This window comes from Pteropus medius, unplaced genomic scaffold (genome assembly GCF_902729225.1).
Source record: "Pteropus medius unplaced genomic scaffold, Ma_sr-lr_union100, whole genome shotgun sequence".
In the NCBI taxonomy this organism is placed as follows: domain Eukaryota; kingdom Metazoa; phylum Chordata; class Mammalia; order Chiroptera; family Pteropodidae; genus Pteropus; species Pteropus medius.
Genome location: NW_024345917.1, coordinates 37,888 through 57,061, shown reverse-complemented (window position 1 = coordinate 57,061; position 19,174 = coordinate 37,888). Strand labels below are relative to the sequence as shown.

At 34.7% G+C, this 19,174-nt stretch overlaps 1 long non-coding RNA gene across 1 annotated transcript in view; it reads right to left on the bottom strand.

Annotated features, from left to right (window-relative positions):
• LOC120612395 (uncharacterized) overlaps positions 1 to 16,402 on the bottom strand; it is a 32,154-nt gene extending 15,752 nt beyond the window's left edge. The window contains exons 1-2 of the long non-coding RNA XR_005655439.1: positions 16,270 to 16,402; positions 9,609 to 9,666 (exon numbers count right to left, since the gene is read on the bottom strand). This is a non-coding gene — a long non-coding RNA (uncharacterized LOC120612395). The remainder of the gene's footprint in view (positions 1 to 9,608; positions 9,667 to 16,269) is intronic.
• Positions 16,403 to 19,174: the final 2,772 nt, after the last annotated feature.

Genomic DNA, 19,174 nt, shown 5'->3' with positions numbered 1-19,174 from the left:
AAAACATGTATCAAAAACAGGAACAAAGAATGGTAACAACTACATTCCTATCAATAAGTACCTTAAATGGAAAGGAATTAAGTGCTCCAACTAAAAGATAGAATGGCTGAAAGGATAAGAAAACAAGATCCCTACATAATGCTGCCTACAGGAGACTCACTTCAGATGAAAAGACACACACAGACTGAAAGGGGATGGAAAAAGATATTGCCTTGATGGATCTAGAAGGCGTTTAAGCCAGACAGAAATATAAACACTATGATTTCACTTATGTGCGGAATCTAAGGAATAAAAAGAAAAAACTAATCAAAAACAAACTCACAAATATAATGGACAATTTGGTGACGGACAGAGGGGGTGTGGGGGATGGGGAGAATGGGTGGTTAAAAAGTACAAATCGGTAGCTGATAGATGGTCACAGGGATGGGGAGCATGGCATAGGGAATGTAGTTAGCATTGATATTTTGGCTAGGTGGAGGGCCAGGGGAAGGAGGGAGAAATTGTGGGGGATTGTTTTATGAACTATATAGATGTCTATCCAATGTACTGTATACTTGAAAGTAATTAAAGTAAATAAATTTAAAAAAAGAAAGAAACCCTGCCTTAAAGGGCTGTTATGAGGCTCAAAACAGATTCCCTGTATGAGCACAATTAGCAAAGTACCTAGGACATAATGAGTGCTCAAAATGCTATTAGTTCCTTTATTAGAGTAACCCTCCTATAAGTACAAATATATTTTCTATAGCATTGTCTTAAATTTGGATGTGTTGAGCTCCTTACCTATACTATTAGCTGGATATCCAATATTTTCTGAGTTTCTCTCCTAAAATTGTCCAAAGAAACTCCAAGAAGACTTGCATGTGTTACATAAATATCTCTAGGATCTCTTGTATAAGCTCTAGGTAAGATGACTTTCCTTCTAGAGTTTACTGAGGAAAGATAGGGTGGGAGTCATAAAAATGCAAGGAGCTTTCTTCCCTACACCAGGAGCCACTGTCTATTCTACTTCTTCTCATCAAAGTCTTAGTTGGTCAATTTCTGACAATGCAAAAATAGTGCAATTTTACTCTGAAGTAAAATTCCAGTGACTGCAAAAATAATCAGAAAGTTGAATAATTCCAAGTATTGACAGATATGAGATTTAGGATGCTTCATGCACTACTGTTGTGAGCATAGAATGGTACCATCCAACCTAGTAAAATTAAGTTTATGGATACTCTAAAATGTAGCAATTCCACTCTGAGGTGAACAGACATGATGACTTCTATTGAATTATTATTTGTGGGGTCTGGGAATTGATGGCAGCTGGAGACAAATAGGTAATATGATTGTTCATACCTGGAAGAATAGATAGATAAAAACTAGCCATTACATACCATTGAATATTTTGTTAAAGTCAAAAGCAATGAAATATAGGTCATGAGTACATGGCCGGACCCCAAAACGTAGTAAAGAAAGCAAAGCAAAGAACTGAACAAAACAAACAAATCAAAAACCAGAATGAGATATAATAAAATATAATTTCTAAAAATTAAAAATAGTTGCTCATAAACAAGACATTTTAAAAATAGAAATGCTATGATCAAATAAATGCATTAGAATACAAATTCAGTTGTAGAAAAAAATAGGAGTTGATAAAGGGGAAAAGAGAGAAAGAATGAAAGACAAGAAGGCAGGTAAGCAGGCACAAAAGAGGAAAGGTGTCTTATACAGACTAATAATGACAGTATAATATAGTTGAGGAGTATAAATCTTAAATTTGCACTTAAGGTAAAAAAAAAAAAGATAAAATTTGTAGATCTTTCAAATGATGCAAGAAATAGGAATTGTGTGAAGAACTATCGCTTGAACCATACCTTAAAGCATTTGACAGAGTGATATCAGTTGAAAATTGAGAAAAAGAAAAATCGACAAGGTTGAAAGAAAAGATAGGTACTTCAAAAGAGAATTATTTGAATTTCAAGAATCAGGAACTATCTATGAAAAATATTTAAAAAGCCCAGAAATTACTTTCCCCAAATGACCCCAGGATCAAGCTGTGGACACCAGAGGAGGTTGCAGAAATCAACATGTGATTTATCCAGCTTTATTCTTAGATTTGGTATTAATATTTTTACGTATAAGCTAAATAAGTACCCTCAAATCTTTGACTCCTAACCTCCATTTCACTCACCAGATAAAATCCTAGCCCCCGTTAAATCTATCTTTTGTCTAATCAGGTTAGCCCTCAAGCTGATGTACAAGATAGAGAAAAATATACACACAGACTAACCAATCCCACTTTAACTATGTATAAGCTAAACTTAATTTTGAGTTTCTTTTAAGAATAATTGAAAATATTTGAAATCATTTAGTATACAATTTTTAGTCTAGATTTTAATAAGATTCATTTTGAAGGCTTTTCCCACTTCTGATTATCCTATAATATTAATGAACATTTGTACTGCTCCCAACTTCCATTTTTCTACTCCGCTGCCTCCACATTGGCAGGATGTACCCTGCCACCATCTCCTGCGGACTGCCAATATTATTTTCCCTTTTTCTCTAGTGGGAAAATACCTTCTGTTTTTATGTCCAGATCTTTCAGAGAAGAGGCCCACAGCTGGACTATTTAAGCCCCTTTCTTCAGGCCTCGGTCATCTTCCCAGAATTCAGCTGTGCTAGCAGCATTCTTAGTAGGGGATGGAGTAGAGGCAGAATGAGTATGTAGATTTTAATTCATTTAATTTGAGTACCAACTCTTGTATTTCATATATTTTCTCCTAGTCCTCTTATTCCAGTTGTTCCTTGATGCGACTAATACATATTCAATCCATTGACCCGATCATATTTCAGTGTTCTTCACCATTTTATGTCCTTATTTTACCATTTACTCAATTTATATTCCTTGCCCACTAAAAAAATAAGTACCCCCTAATCATTGACTCCTAATCTCCATTGCACTCACCAGATAAAATCCTAGCCCCTGTTAAATCTATCTTTTGTCTAATCAGGTTAACCCTCAAGCAGATGTACAAGATAGAGAAAAATATACAGACTAACCAATCTCACTTTAACTATGTGACCACGAATCCCAAGGGATCCTCTGTAGTTCCAGATAAACCTACTATACCATTGGACAAATCACTTCCTCACTCTTGGAGAGTGATTATTTTATACTTTCTCCTCCCTTCCCCAATCGATATCTCTTACCCTATGCTCTACAAAGCCAATGAGTTGACTTCTTAACCAAATAAAAAACAAGAAACTCCTCCTTTTATTTCTACTACCAGATGTGCTAACTTACTTGCATCTGTACACAGATTTTCTGCCTTTCTTTCCTCTTGTTAAAATGGCTGACCTGTGTGAGGTGCTCTAATATGAGGCCAACTCCTCTGCATGGTAAATTCTACACCCTCCTGCTTCTTTAAAAGCGTTGCCTTTCCCACCCCCACCCCTTTCTCTTTCATGAATGAATGATTAATTATCCTTTCTACTAGTTCTCTTATTCCAGATCATTTCCATCATCACATGGACATGCTATCATTTTCATCTTTGTAAAAGAAAAAAATAGACTGTCTTTGACCAGAGACTTCCCCATTTCTATGATTATCTTTTTATAGCAAAAATCCTTAAATGATATATTGATACTTATTGTCTTGAACTCTACTTATTTCAGAATATTTTCTAACCACTTCACTAAAGATTAACATGGCAAAGTTTTTCTTAAAACTTTATTACTCAGTTCTGCTCTTAGCTATGACAGTGGAGTTTGCTTAAGTTTAAAACTTCTACTAAGAATAGCAAATCTTAATATATTTAAGAAAATCTGAAGAAAACTGAGAGCTACCAGGACATCCAGGATCTGACATCCGAGATTCAAGAGAAAAAACAAGTGCATGGCTCTTTCCCTTGAAGCATGTGAAAATTCCTAAGCAACATGGAGTTAAAAAGCCAAGTGTAGTATAGAGGGTATAAGGCTGAATAGCTGATAAAAACTATAGGACGTTCCATAGAGCTCAGGAGTTCAGTGAATACCAGAAAGAATAGCTCTGCTAATTACTTAAGAATTTGGTTTCGCATCTGTGAAGGCCTACAGCTTAGTAAAAAGGGCAACCCAGAAACAGACCAGCTTTCACTAAGACCAAAACCAGCTTTGAATTGGTTCAGTCCAAAATAGAATATAGCACCTGAATTCTAAATTTTGCCAGAAGGAAATAAAAATTCTTTCTGAATAAAAATAAAATAATTTAGATTATTTAACTCTACAATATTTAAATTAACCCTGCAATATTTCATATACAATATACGGTAGACAAATTTACCAGGTATACCAGGACTTAGGGCAAAAATATTAGCAAAACATGTATAATGCTGTGCACTACAATTCTTTTTAATAGCAAAGGAATGAGGGGGGAAATTCTTAAAAGCCAATTATTAGATGACTGGTTAAATTAATTATGGTAACCCACTCAAGTGAATACTATACAGCTATAAAAAGGAATGAAGAATACCTTTCTCTACTTTTACGGAGTAATATTTAGGAAATACTTCTAACTTAAAGTAACTTTAAGAAAAGTGTGCACAATATGGTTTCATTCAACATAAAAATATGAAAACAATCTTATCTAATCAAAAAGTTTACAAAGAAGTGACAAGGATAGAAACCAGTTACTTTGCTATACCTTGATTTTTATATTTACTTTTGGAAGCATGTACATATTTTATATAATTATAAAATGCAATTAAATTAAAAGCCACACCTAAATATCAAAATCTATATAAAAATAAAGCAGCCAAATTCTATAGTGAGGAGATGGCATTAACTACATAAAGAGAAACTATTTCAAGTTAAAGTGCATGTACTCTAAGGACAAAAGGAACTTTAAAAAAAACCTCAAGCTGTTTGCAGAAATCAATATTTGTTTTGGTAATGCTGCTATTGTTATTCAAAGATAGTTTTACAAGTATTGTAATTAAGAAAATGAAAAATCATGTCAGTGCCATTAGTATCTGGGATCTTTTTTGCTGTGGGAGAAAAGAAAAATGTAAAATTTCGGAGGTTCAATCAAAACCTTCCCTTAGCTCCAAATTTGAATTCAAAGACATGGTATCAAATTCATGGAAAAAATGCATTTCATAGTTCTATTCACTGAAAAGGCTTATGAACTAGCACTAACCCAGGGACAATTTACACTACTAGCAGGCAGACTATGGTCTCATAATACCATTTCCTATTAATAAGAACTGGAGTCGCTACAGAAATGGCTGATTCCAGGTCTGATATACGAAATATGAGTAGCCTGGATCATCCTGTCATATTGGAAAGCAAGGGAGATTTAAAAAATTATTAAGGGCATAGGAGAGTATTTCAGGAGCCAACTTGAGTTATCTCCCACTAGCAAAAGCTGGTACAATTTAATCAACAATAAAAACTCTTGTTTAGTGTAACAAAATGATGAAAGTTTATCTGCATAGATCTTGCACTGATGGTGGCCAATTAAACAGAGTTAAACTGCCTAAAGACAACTTACAAGACCCAAAGTGGCACTACTTATAATCCACAATTTATTACAGGAACAGAATATAATACAGCAAAATCATTAAAGCCAGTATATGCATCACAACTAAAAGCTATCTTGAAGGAAGTCCAAAGAAGCCAGGTGCTTCATCACTTATCAAGTGGTCTTGCAGAAAAGTCAAACCTGAAGCTGATCTCTTCTGCCTCGCTCTAACTACCAGCTATCATGAAATATAGAAGACAAAGGAACATAATAAATGACATTATGTGAATATAGTTAGCCAAATACATCTTGTAAAAACTCATGCCAAAAAAAAGTATATTTTCAATATAAAATCTGAAAGGAAAAAAAATGGGGTTTACCGAATAAACAGATTTAAGAGCATATCTTAATTTAAGATATTTAAGAGCAAATATTGAAGAGCAAATATTTTTTATAAACCAATGACAACTTGTGGATATTATTTTGATTCGCAAACAAATTAACTGTTAAAACTGTATACAGAAATTTGGGAAATTCAAACATGAAATGGATATTTAATTACTTTAAAGTATTAGGAATTTTAAATAATTTTAGATGTGATAATATAGCAGTTATATATTTTAAAAATTAATATTTTAGAGATACTCTCTCAGAGTGTTAAGACTAAATGAGATAATGCATATTTCCTGGCATACATCAGCACTCAATAGATGATAATTATTAGTAGTATTTTTCACTAAAGTTAAAGAATATATTAACCTTCAGGAATCCTTTCTACTATATCAGGTTTTCTTAAATCATATGTTCAGAACTTCATCTGGGTAGAAGGAATAACAGTCCTGCTACCTTCTAACTTCCATATGTTGTTCAACAATAATTTAACATCATTTTTTTCTTTCTGTATTCAGATAGAAGAATTATGTAGAATCTTAAACTTGTGATGACATGGTATTTTAAAAGCGATAATAACCATTTTATATAATCTGAGAAATTACACTTATTTTTGTTCAATTTTTAATGCTGAGAGAATATATCTTTGCCTGAAGCAGGACATTTAGACTGGACCGAGTTACTATTACTTATAAAAACCTGTAGAAAGAGTTCTGCCCCGGTGGAACATTAATCTTTTTTATATAAAGGAAATATTTCTTATGAAGAAAAGATATTCATATATCTCTTTTATTTGAGAAAACATGGCAGACACACGATTGTGATTTATATGCATAGTGTGTAAACGAAAGATGTAGATTCAGGACAATGAAAAAAATGCAAAATATATTCTTTACTCCTGGGTTATATTTAAACATTTCACCTTCCTTAAGGCAAATAAATGGAGAAAGATGTTTATTGAGAGACTGGTATTCATATTTTACTTCTTGAAAAAACACTATCAAGGGCTTTAATCAGATTTCAAAGAATTTCATTTGGATACTATATGAAAAGGGTCTTAAGCTGATGTCCAGGTGGATTTTTATCTGTTGAAGGCCTGAAAAAAAGGTTTCAGTAATAATCCAGCTACTGGGTACCAGGCTTTAAGATATTCCGCCAAGATCTCAGCTCTCTGTTGTACACAACATGTATAATCCTTGAGATTGGAAATATGATGGATGTTACTCCTGTAATTAGATTGTATTATAGGCTTAGTAGACTTTAAGAAAGGGAATTTATCCAGATGGGCCTGATCTAATCACATGAGCCCTGTAATTTTGGGTCTAGAGGCTAGAGTCAGAGAAATCTGGAGATATGATTGATGAGGGATGATTCTCCAGTGCTGGCTTTGAAGACGGTAGTAGCTGCATTGCAAGGAAAGTAAGCAGCCCCTAGGAATTCAGAGTGGACAGTTGGAGCCGAGAGTGATCCTACTCTTAGCCTAAAGCCATCAAGGAAATGAAATTTTTTTCCAGATTTATTGAGGTATAGTTGACAAATACAATTGTAATATATTTAAAATATACAACGTGATGATTTGATATACATATACATTGTGAAATACTTACCACAATCGAGTTAACTAATAACATCCATCACCTCACATGGTTAACTTTTTTATTGGCATGAACACTTATGATCTACTTTCTTAGTAAATTACAATTCAGTATTATTAACTATAGTTACCATGCTGTACATTTGGTCCTCAGAACTTATTCATCTTGTAACTGAAATTTTGTACCCTTTGACCTACATCTATTTCCCCAACTCCCAGCCTATACAATATGTACATTACATATAAAATATGTATGTATACAGTGTATATGTATATCTCATTCTGTTTATTGATTTGTCAGTGGATAGTTAGGTTGTTTCCATGGCTTAGCTTTCAGGAATAATGCTACAATGAATGTGGGGATGTAGATATCTTTTAGTGATTTCATTTCCATCAGATAAATATCCAGAAGTAGAATAACTGGATCATACGATAGTTCTATTTTTAATTCTTTGAAGAACCTCCATATTGATTTCCATAACAGCTACTCCAATTTACATTCCCACAGTATACCAGGGTTCCCTTTTCTTCACATACCCAGAAATATGTCACCTCTTGTTTTTTTGTTTTTGGTTTTTTTTTGATAATAGCCATCCTAACAGGTGTGAAGTGATATCTCATTGTGGTTTTGATTTGCATTTCCTCAATGATGTTAATCATCTTTCCATATACCTGCTGGCCATTTGTATGTCTTCTTCAGAAAAGTGTCTATTCAGGTTCTTTGGCCATTTTTAATTGGGTTATTTTGTGTTACTGAGTTCTAAAAATTCCTTATATACTGCTGATACTAACTCTTTAATGGATATGTGGTTTGCAAATATTTTCTCCCATATCACAGATTCCCTTTTCATTTTGTTGATTACTTCCTTTGTTGTGCAGAAGCCTTTAAGTATGATGTAGTCTCGCTTGTTCATTTATCTTTGCTTTTGTTACCTGTGCCTTTAATGTCAGATAAAAAAAGTCACTGCCAAAACCAATGTCTGCTATGTTTTTCATCTAGGAGTTTTATGGTTTCAGGTATTATGTTTAAGTCTAAATTCTACCAACCTGAATAGGTTAGAAGATAACTTCAAGCTCCAGAAAGTAGCCAGCCAACACCAGTATTTCAGCTTTCTGATACCCTAGGCAGATAACCCAGCCACATTGTGCCCGGACTTCTGACTTACGGAACTATGAGCTAACAAATGCATGTCATTTTAAATCACTCAGTTAGTAATAATTAGATACACCAAATTAGAAAAAGAATGCACCAGGTAAGACATAAATACAAAGGTGCACTGTTATTTAAGTAGAAAAGGCATTGTGTCTTTAAAAAAATTATCTATAATGAAGCACATTCTGAAATATATTTGTTTTTCAAAATAGTACATGTATTTTTTTTCCATGTACAAAACTGTGAGGATGAGTATTCGGCAAAGCAACAATTACTTCAATTACGATGTTATTGTCTTCGAAGGGCGGTGGTGATTTCAGAATCTTTGAGGAAGATCGGTCCCTAGTGCATAACTACAGATTGCATTCTGTAACAATTTTGTCAAATTACTTCCTGGAAATCCTGAAGTTGGGCCTTTCTTCCTTTAGGTTTAATTTTCCCTGAAGAGATTTGTAGTTACTAGTTAGGACCAAAGGGTGAACTGCTTCAGTGCGCTGTGTGCTGCTGGAGGAGTCTTACAGCAGGTCGAATGCCTCTCCTGAGGGCCCGGGGTTATTTCCAGGAGTAGGCTATTACTTGTTATTAGCTGTACTTTCCAAATGCCAAGTGGATAGGACAGGACTCTAGTGGGTAAAGTCCCTGGGGCCCTAGCTCCCAAAAAGTTTCAGTGCAAAGGTAAAGTTTTGTTTAAGGAGTGCATCGTCAAGAAAAACTTTAGATGGTGAAATACATTTTAAAAAGCTTTCAAGACTATTCGTGCAAACTAAGGAATTGTTTCTGAAAAGTGTATGGAATACAGACAAGTGTGTTGTGAGGACATGAATTCATTTTGCTCAGCATTTTATTGCTCGAGTACTGGTCATACAGGGACATGATATTAGCTTTCCTCAAAAAATGAAACTTCCTTCAGTTAGTAAAGTTTTTCTTGGGTGTGTGTGAGTGTACAGAGATCTTAATTCATACATTCATTTTTACATGTCCATCTTACCTTCCTGCAGTTCTCTTGAGTCTGAGTTCTTGTGTCCACACATTTTTCCATGTTATTCCTGATTAAAATTAGATTAATATGTTTAGAATGTATACATAACCCAAAATACCCCATCTCTCTCCTGCTCCCGCTACCTCCCTCCTTCTAACCTTCCCCATCTAGCCCCTCCCTTTATCTTTATAACCCCATATATATATAATTCTCATTATATGACTATGTATATATGCTAGTGGATGCCATTATACCTTGAGACACTAAATAATCTTTACTTGATATTTTCATAATTGTTCAACAAACAACAAATGTCATATCACAGGTCTTATTTTGTCTTTTTTGGAATTTGTCTGTATCTTCATTTTCTTCCTTAGGTTTGAGTCCATGGTGTGGACTGTGTTCATTAAATGTATTCGGTGCCCAGCACTGTACCATGGACACTTGGCTGTTTATTAAGACATGTTTTCATATGATAATGATAATACAAACTAGTGACCTGAGAAGATAAGGAAAATATTATTTGACCTTTAAACCCATCTGTGAAGCCTCCTAGTATTATAGCCTTTAGCAAATGAACACAGAAATCTCAGTTCTTTATCTATAACTTTTCTACCTTAGAAGCATTTTTGTGGAATAATGTGTGGATTTCACTTTGAAATCCACAGATAAAAAGCCCTCTAAAAGCTAAGGATTGGTTTAATTATACCGTAGGGGACATCGGGTTTATATTGTAAAGCATGCATATGTATAGCTCTTTTATTTTAATGCTAATTATTTTAGCCGAAAAAAGGCTATTTTTACTACTGAGGATGCCTGGTATTTTCTTGTTAATATTTTTTAAAGATATAAATAGCGTATAAAAGCAGTTAAACCCAAAGGTCAAACATGCTTCACACATAAAAGGGATGTATATATTATCAATCCTTTGTGTCTTACAAACTACTTAACCCATGAATGGAGATTCATTTTAGTACAGAGCCTTACATGGGCCTATTTGTCTAAAATACCCTGATACATAGCCTTGCATGGTCATTAAGAAGTGGTGTTGAATGATACTGATTTTTCCTGTTTTCTTCAACCTTATTTTGTAGTTTTTATGAAAAATATGGCTTCAACCATCTGTTTTTCACCTAGTTCATATAATAATATATCCATTGCACAGATGCTGATATGCATTAGGTATATGAAAATAAATTATAATTCTGTTCCTACAGGACCTCAACCTATCGGGGCGGTCAGAAAGTAAACAGATCATTTCACTATGACTAGTTCCATAACAGTAGCTTGAACACAATGCTCTAAGGTCTCATAGAAGGGTGAAACTTTTTTCTTTTGGTGTCTAGGAAAATTTCAGAGGGAAAATAATATTTGACTTAGAACTTAAAAGAGAATTTACGTAGGTTTTTAATGAAAGCAGACATCAACTAGCAGAATTTCAGAAAAATAATCTGTCCAGGATTGTGTTTAAACAGAGAGGAAGCTCATCCACTTAGTTGGATCTGAGGGATTTCATACTATTATATCATCCCTTATACATTTCTCTCTTTACATCTGACATGTGAATCCAGGGACTCACATATGTGTACTATACTGTAACAGTAATAGGTATTTGCACGCCATGGGTATTTTCTTCCCCTCTTCCTACTTGGCAGCAAAGCTTCCCATCCACAATGGAGGCTGAAATGACCTCTCTTCCTGATCTCAGCCGCCCTTACTGCTGAGTGTGTCCATGTCTGTGTAAGAGTAGCAGAGGGTGTCTGAGAAAGATTTTCCTCCCTGATTAAAGTCAGAGACAGGTACAAAAAAACCCCAACAAAAAAACCAACAAAAAAAACCCTTACCTACTTCACACTGGTTGTGTGCTGAAGTGATACCTGTATGTCCTGAACACCACCATGAGATAACAATCCTGAGGATGAAAAGTCAGTTCTCTAACTGGGGAGGAAAATTATTTTGACAATAGCCTGAGTACTTAATGACATTAGTAGGGGTCTAAATTTATCCTGGGAGCTCCTTCTCTCCAGACTTTTTGGTAAGATAACTACTATATTTGATGTCAAAATTACACTGATATCTATTTTGACATCAAGTATAGTGTATACCTCTCTCTGACAAATTACTAGATGATTTTATAGTGTTAATAACAAATGGTTTGATATATTTTAGAGTACAAACTTCAACATATGCTATCCAAATATATTAAGAAATAGCTAATATTTTAAAAGAACATTTTATTAATAAATATATTTATAGATTCTAAAGAAGTAATACATGGTTATTGTTATTCTTCATAAATTGATTGGTTGATGTACTAATGGTGACAACTAAAACAGGCTTGATTGCTAAAGACGACTCACAGGACCAAAATGCCACGGCTTGTGAATTTACAGTTTATTACAAGAAAAAGAGATGACAGAAATAGCGTTAAAGCCAGGCTATGCATCACAGCCAAAGGCTTCCTTACAGTGAGGGTCTAAAGAGGCCAGGTTCAAGCATCAATTAGGGGCCATACCAAGACACAATTTCTCTCAGGAACCACTGAGGTATATGTACACAGGACACCTAGTAAACAGAGAGCCCAAAATGGAGTCTCAGCTTGGGCTTCTCATACAATTTCATTCACTTAGGCATATTCTTGCTATGTAACAAGCACCCATGTTGAAGCCCTCTGGGAATACTACTGAGAATGGGTAGATTTCTCCTAAACTGGTATAAAACTATCAATCTCTGTGTAATCTATAAATGATGCTGATAAATTAATATAAACTGTTCCAAATTTCTCCTTGAACCCATGGTTACAAAACACTATTAACATGGTTCATGCTTTGAACACTGGTCAGTGTGTTGGGCAGACACATGTCTTCAGCAGAACAACTCGGGCCTATTTCAGGCCTGCAAGAATTAACCTTCATAGCAGAGAAGGCATGACACACTCCACAATTCATCATCTTGCTTCAAACAAATTATTCGTACCGCAGTATACATATCTGTAAGCAGCAGTAGGTTATCTTAAGTTATCTTAAAATTTTTCTGAAAACCAAAAGTAATTGTTTTGAGAACATTTTAGATAGGAAGAACTATACAAATGTTAGATACTATTTTTTACTGCTATTGCTTGGGACACTATAGCTGTCCTCAAATATGTTGGTCTCAGGACCTCTTTACACATTTAAATATTACAGAAGATCCCCAAAGAGCTTTTTTGTTTGGGGGGTATATTTATTAATATTAAGCCTATTCAAAATTAAAACAGAAATTTAAAAATACTTTTAAAAGAACCATATTTAACAAAACATAATAAAACATTTACTGAGAAGAGTAGCATTGTTTTACATTTACAAATCTTTAAAATGTCTAGCTTAATAGAAGACAGGTGGATTCTCATATATTCTTCTACATCCAATCTGGTGCTTCAGTAGAAGTACATATATGAACAAAATATGGCTACTCATAGAGAAGCACTTGGTAAAGGAATATTTTAATAACTTTTTAAGGTCATTAATTCTGGATACTCGTCTTTAATATTCCACCTAAACTTAACAAGTGATAGTAGAGTCAACAGCAAATCATAACAAACTAGATATATGAGAATTTAGCTTTTAGTTAAAATTATTAAATTAGCTAGCCCTTCTTAAGAGTGATAGCTGCACTGGAATATCGTTATGTCCTGGGGCTTGTAGGCCTGCCTGCAAAGCAGGTTTCAGAAGGTAAACTCTGCTTAAGATAACAGAAGAAGGTAGCCTGTTAAGCATGAAATGTATAGCTTTGTTGTTTTCTTTTCTGCTCTTAAGATAAAGTCACTGACTCACAATCTCAAGATGTCTTACAGACCTCTCGTTCTGTTGGAGACCACCTGGCCATAATAACGTGGACCAGAACAGGATGCCCCTGAGGCAGCATAGATAGCCCCTCCAGGATATGGCTCTGGAAATTTTTTCCTTACTCCAGACCCCCCCTCCCCCACCCCCGTTTTTGCCCCTGCAAGGGGAGATAAGCCAAAACTGGTCTTTTCCACCATCTTTGGCTAAGGCATGACCTTTGGCTAATTATAATATTATAATCTCATCTGTATTGCAAATACCGCGGCTCCCATCATGGATTTGGCCCCATGACAGTTCCAGAAATACCATATAAGGAAGAAAGAGCAAGAAACCGAGCTCCCCGCCTACTGGGAGGACACAACAGGCTAACTCTGTAGCACATTCCAGGCTTCCTCCAAAAAGGGCAAAAGCCTGGAATTGAGACATCCTTATGCAACACTCACACTCTCTCTCTCGCTCGCTCGCTCACTCGTTTGCCCACACTCCCCTCTCGCGTGTGTACTTTCGCTTTAATAAACCTTGCTCTTTAGTGCTTGCTGTTTGTCTTGCCCTTGAATTCTTTCTCCGGCATTAATACAAGAACCTGCTCACCGGAGCTCTGAGCTCTCCGGTAACACTCCCAGGAGCTGAATAAATCAGATTGCCAACATAGCCCATGACCCTGAAACCCCTTACTCATGATCACTCATGATTTTTGCTCTATAAAACCCCATGTCTGTAAACCATCTACGAGTTTGGGTTTTGCCAGCACAGGCTGCCCATTCTCCATTGTGTAGCATTTTAAAATAAACACCATTTTCTTCCACTGCATCCTGGAGTCGGAGTAATTGGCTATCTGTAGGGCCCATGTGCTTGGTTACAAATTTCATCAAAATTGGAATGTGGTCTGAAACTATTATCAATGGACTTTTTGTACTCTGTTATATTAAAATCCATTCATATATCTGACACTTTAAATGCATCTTATAGATATGTTTAATTTTGTAACATCAAGCATTGGTAATTGGAGCATTTCAGTTCACTGACATTTTGTTAGGTAATGTAAAAACTATGTTCATTAATATCACCATTATTTTCATCAGAAAAGTCTGTAAGCACTGGAAAGCTGTCAAGCTTATGGAAGCACTTACAAGTTTTTCAAAATTCTAATTTTTCCATGAAATCTCAAAATTTCTCATTTGCAACAAATAGATGCTTTCCTTGAAGTGGCGAGCTGACTTTTAATCATTTTGAGACAATGTTTTTCAAACATCCAACTCTGAATAATCATTACTGTCTGTCACTAGTTTTTTTCAAGCATAAATAATGTTCCATGAAAACAAAACATCTACTTCAGCTCAAAACTCAAACTGCACAAATAATTTTCCTTGAGACAATCGTTTACTTCCGTATGCAACAGAAATGCTTTCTTTGTATTTCTCATTTTAACGCACAAAATGTTAAAGTTGTTTAATCAAGATTTTGAAAAATTAGTAATTTTCCTACGTTTCCCAGGACCTTCTTAAACAATATCATTATTTAAAAAAAAATATTGTGCATACTTTTTGGTGCCACTGCTGTGATTTGTCCTAAGGTGCTAGCTAGCTCTTGTATCTACTGTTGCTTTTGTAACTTCAGTACAAGTATTAACACAGTGAAAAAGAAATAATTTCTTTGTATTATTATTAATTTTTTAAAACTCAAAAATCACCTGAAAGGATCTCGACTGATGCCTAGAATTCAGTGGATCATATTTTAAGGATGATAGGCCCAAAGAGAAAAGTTTGAACATAAACTCTGAAAATATGAATTCAAGCTCTAGGTCTACAATTTTCTAGCTATAATGTTGGACAAATGAGTGAGCCATTCTTAGGATTTTTTTCCTCTCAAAAGTCGAGATAATAACTTATATTTTAAGGACAAAATGAGATAATATAAAGAAACATTTTATGTAAAATAATAAATGCTATGAAAATATACATTAGTTATCACCAACACCAACACTGGTTTTTCTGAACACATAAAGCAGATAATAGCATCTCTTTGACAAGAAAAAATTCTGAGGTGTTCTAAATTAAAATTACAGCGGCCAGAGAGAAAGAGAAGGAACAGTTCTCTGAACCAGTTTTAACACAAGACTACTCACACTCCAGGATACCTGTTGGCATTTAAGATCAATTTCCAGGTGGCTATTTCTTGATTATCCAAACAAGAAAAAATAGCCAGGCGCCATAGAACCCCAGGAGCCTCTGCTTCTTATTTACACATGAATTTTCTAATCTGCTGCCCAAAACTAATCCACAGGTGCAGATACTTCTTCCTTGCAACTCTGCTCTGCGTATCCCACAAACTTCTCCCATCCCCATTTGTCTACAGCTAATGTTAATCCTTTCAGAACAGCTTACGTCTTTCTCCCCCTTTCTTGATGTATAAAAATGCTTGCAAAACTCCGGGATGATGGACATGTCTTTTCTACCTAGCCATGCCGCTGGTGGTTTAGACTCCATGCCCAAAACCAGCCTTTTTTTTTTTTTCCTAGCAATGGCCTAATAAACCTTTTTGGCCACGAAAGTTAAAACTGTTTTGTTTTAACACCTTTAACATCTAGGTATGCCAGTGCTGTGTGTTGGCAGTACAATGTTACATAATTTTTTATGTAAATACTTTTAAGTAATGAAGCTTAAAAGGATCCTGCAACTCCGTTTATCTCAGTTTTGTTGATGAATTAGTAACTAACTCCTTGGCATCTCAGTAATATTTGAAATATCAGGAAGATATAGACAGATATAGACAGATACCAGAAAAAAAAAACACTACTCTCAGAACATCACTATATACATAGAACTAGTAACACCATAAGAGCCTACCTTGGAAAAGACCATGGAGTTCCTTCTAGGTGATTCTCCTTTCTCTTTTTGTCTCCTCACCAATGAATGCTCTGGTCTATCAGCCTTTCTACCCTTCCACCAGGAGACTGCATCTTAATCAGCTGCTTTGTTTTGGTTTTCTCATTGCTGGAGGCGTTCAAGTCCTCAGGCCCTTTTTTCAAAAAAAAAAAAAAAAGCCTCCTGAGCTTCTCAGAGCTTCAGGTGCATAAGAATCACCTGGGGAGATTTTTAAAACAGTTACTCCTGAAAGTTTAATCCTCAGAGATTCTGACTCCTCAGGTGGGGCTCATGAATCTGCAAGGGAGCAAAATTTGTCACCCCAAAATATGCCTCTTTGGCATAAGGATTTATTTTAGGCTGATTATTTCTAAGAAACAGAAGACTTGAGAAGTTTTTCTTTTTACCTCCCCCCTTTACTATCTAGAAGAATTGAGATGGACTACAACAGGAAGAGAGCTATTAGCACTTGGAGATCAAAGTGCTCTGTGTTCCTGTGTCTCTGCCCGGCATGGCAAACATTTGTTTACCAAACATTTGTTTATCTGCTTGCTTAGTACATCTTATTCCATTTATTTCACACACTAACTCTGTGATGTGTCTCTTATTATTCTCATCTCCACTTCACATAAGATGAATCTGAAACTCAGAAAATTGTCCCAAATCACACAGTTGTTAAATAAACCAAATCCTGAGTCACAAACCAAATCCTGTCATGTTTCTTCCAGGATTTACACTCATAACCACTGGGAATGTTGCCTCCCAATTTCCTTCCATAAATTTTACACTATGATAATGTTAAGAACAGTCAAAGAAAACTTTTTTTCTTATATTCCATGGTAAGAAATCTACATTAATATTGGGCTTATGTGCAAAAAAGGGAAGTCGTTTCTTGTGAGTTTCATATTTCTATTATCCTATGCTATTAGTGTGAGGAAAATAGCAAAGAAATAGGATCTGCTTCTGTGACTGTAGTAGATTAATTAAAGCAAAGTCATTTCAATTCTCTTTTCCCCTTTCTACCAAATTGAGGTAAATTGGCCACTTAACTTCTCAGAGGTATTGACATTAATGAGTGACTGGCTGTAATAGGATTTGAAAGTTTAGAGGAAAGGCAGCATGCAAGGATGAATCATAAATTGCTATAGTTAGGAATTTCCATTCTCAGGCAGATTTAAAACCCTTTAGCAAAGTGAACAAGCACTGACAAAAAGCATAGAACAGGAAAATATTATGCCTGGACATAAGAAAGAAAGTATAGACTTAGAAATGGAACTTGTCACTGTCTGGGGAAGCATGTAATTGCATTTGGGAAGATTTTAAAGGTTAAGGAAAAGTTTATTTCTCTTCTACTTTCGCCTTCTGGGGAGCAAATTTAGATTACTGACATAATAGTTATAAAATATATCATAGTGTCTCATCGGGTCATTAATTCAATATTGTCCATATCTATATTAATACAGAGAATTCTTATTATATTTCTGCTTGGGTTTATAGATTTGCTATGAGAGAAATTGATTTAAATAGGAGCTATTCATATCATTTGTCTGTTTCTCTCCAATTATATGTTTAATTTTTCTAGGTCTGTTTAGTCACTTGACTATCTGGATGATATATCAGGTATCTGATTATTGCTTAGCAGTAGGCATAAAAAACACATGAATACCTGTCAAGAATCCTTTGAGTATTTTTTATGTTGCCCTTTTAATTAACTTTGTTCTCTGTATCTCCCTACTGTCTTTGGAATTCAAATATAAAGTTAGCTATCAGCTCAAATGCATTTTGAAAACAAATTAAAAAATAAGATGTAGCTGTCTGGAGTTCCCAATTTGCCACTGTGATTGTGGCAGGCAGGACAATCCACACCGAAGATGTCCATATCCTACTTCCTGGAACCTGTGACTACGTTAGGTTACATGGGAAAGAGGAATTAGGGTTTCAGGTGAAACAAAGATCCTGAATCAGCTGACCCTGATGCGGGAAGATTATCTGAGTGGGCTCAATGGAATCACAATTGTCCTTATAAATGGAAGGGAGGCAGGAGAAGAGAGTCAGAGAAGGAGATGTGACAGAATAAGGGAATGGAGTGATGTGACTGTTGACTTTGAAGAGGCACCAGGGCATGAGCCAAGGAATGCAAGCATTCTCCAGAAGCTGAAAAAGTCATGAAAACCGATTGTCCCCTAGAGCTTCCAGAAAAGAATTCGATCCTGCCAACTTCATGATTTTAGCCCAATAAAACCCATTTTGGAATTCCGACCTTCAGAACTATAAGGTAATAAATTTATGCTATTTTCATCCACTAAGTTTGTAATAATTTGTGACAGTAGCAACAGTAAACTCATTTAAATTCTACTATGCTAAAAACAAAAATATAATGTTTTAACTGACTACTAGAATTGAAAAATGCAATGATTACTAACTTTGGACTTTATCACTAGATAGTTATTTTAAATATACTGATAGGTTGTTCTAAGTAAATTTTATTCTTTTAGTAGTCTTTATAAAACCCATCTAGGTACATATTTACTCATGAATTGAACGGGCTGCCCGCCATTATCTAAAAGTATTAGCATTAAAATGAATACAAAGTAACCAGAGAATAAAGTGAAAGAAAAATATCATTTATATTAGAAAATGCATATTTAAATATGTAGAGAAAAATAAAAGACATAGTGATGATGTAAACTGAGAAGATTCATCTTCACAGACATAAAATTATTGAAAATTATAGTTTTAAATTTTGGCATTTTCTCAATAGCTACAAAGAATAATCATTGGTTTGATGAGAGTAAACTGGCATAATGTTTTTCAAATTTTTAAATTTATTCTTATTTATTTTAATTGTGATAAAATATACATAACATAAAATTTATCATTTTTAAGT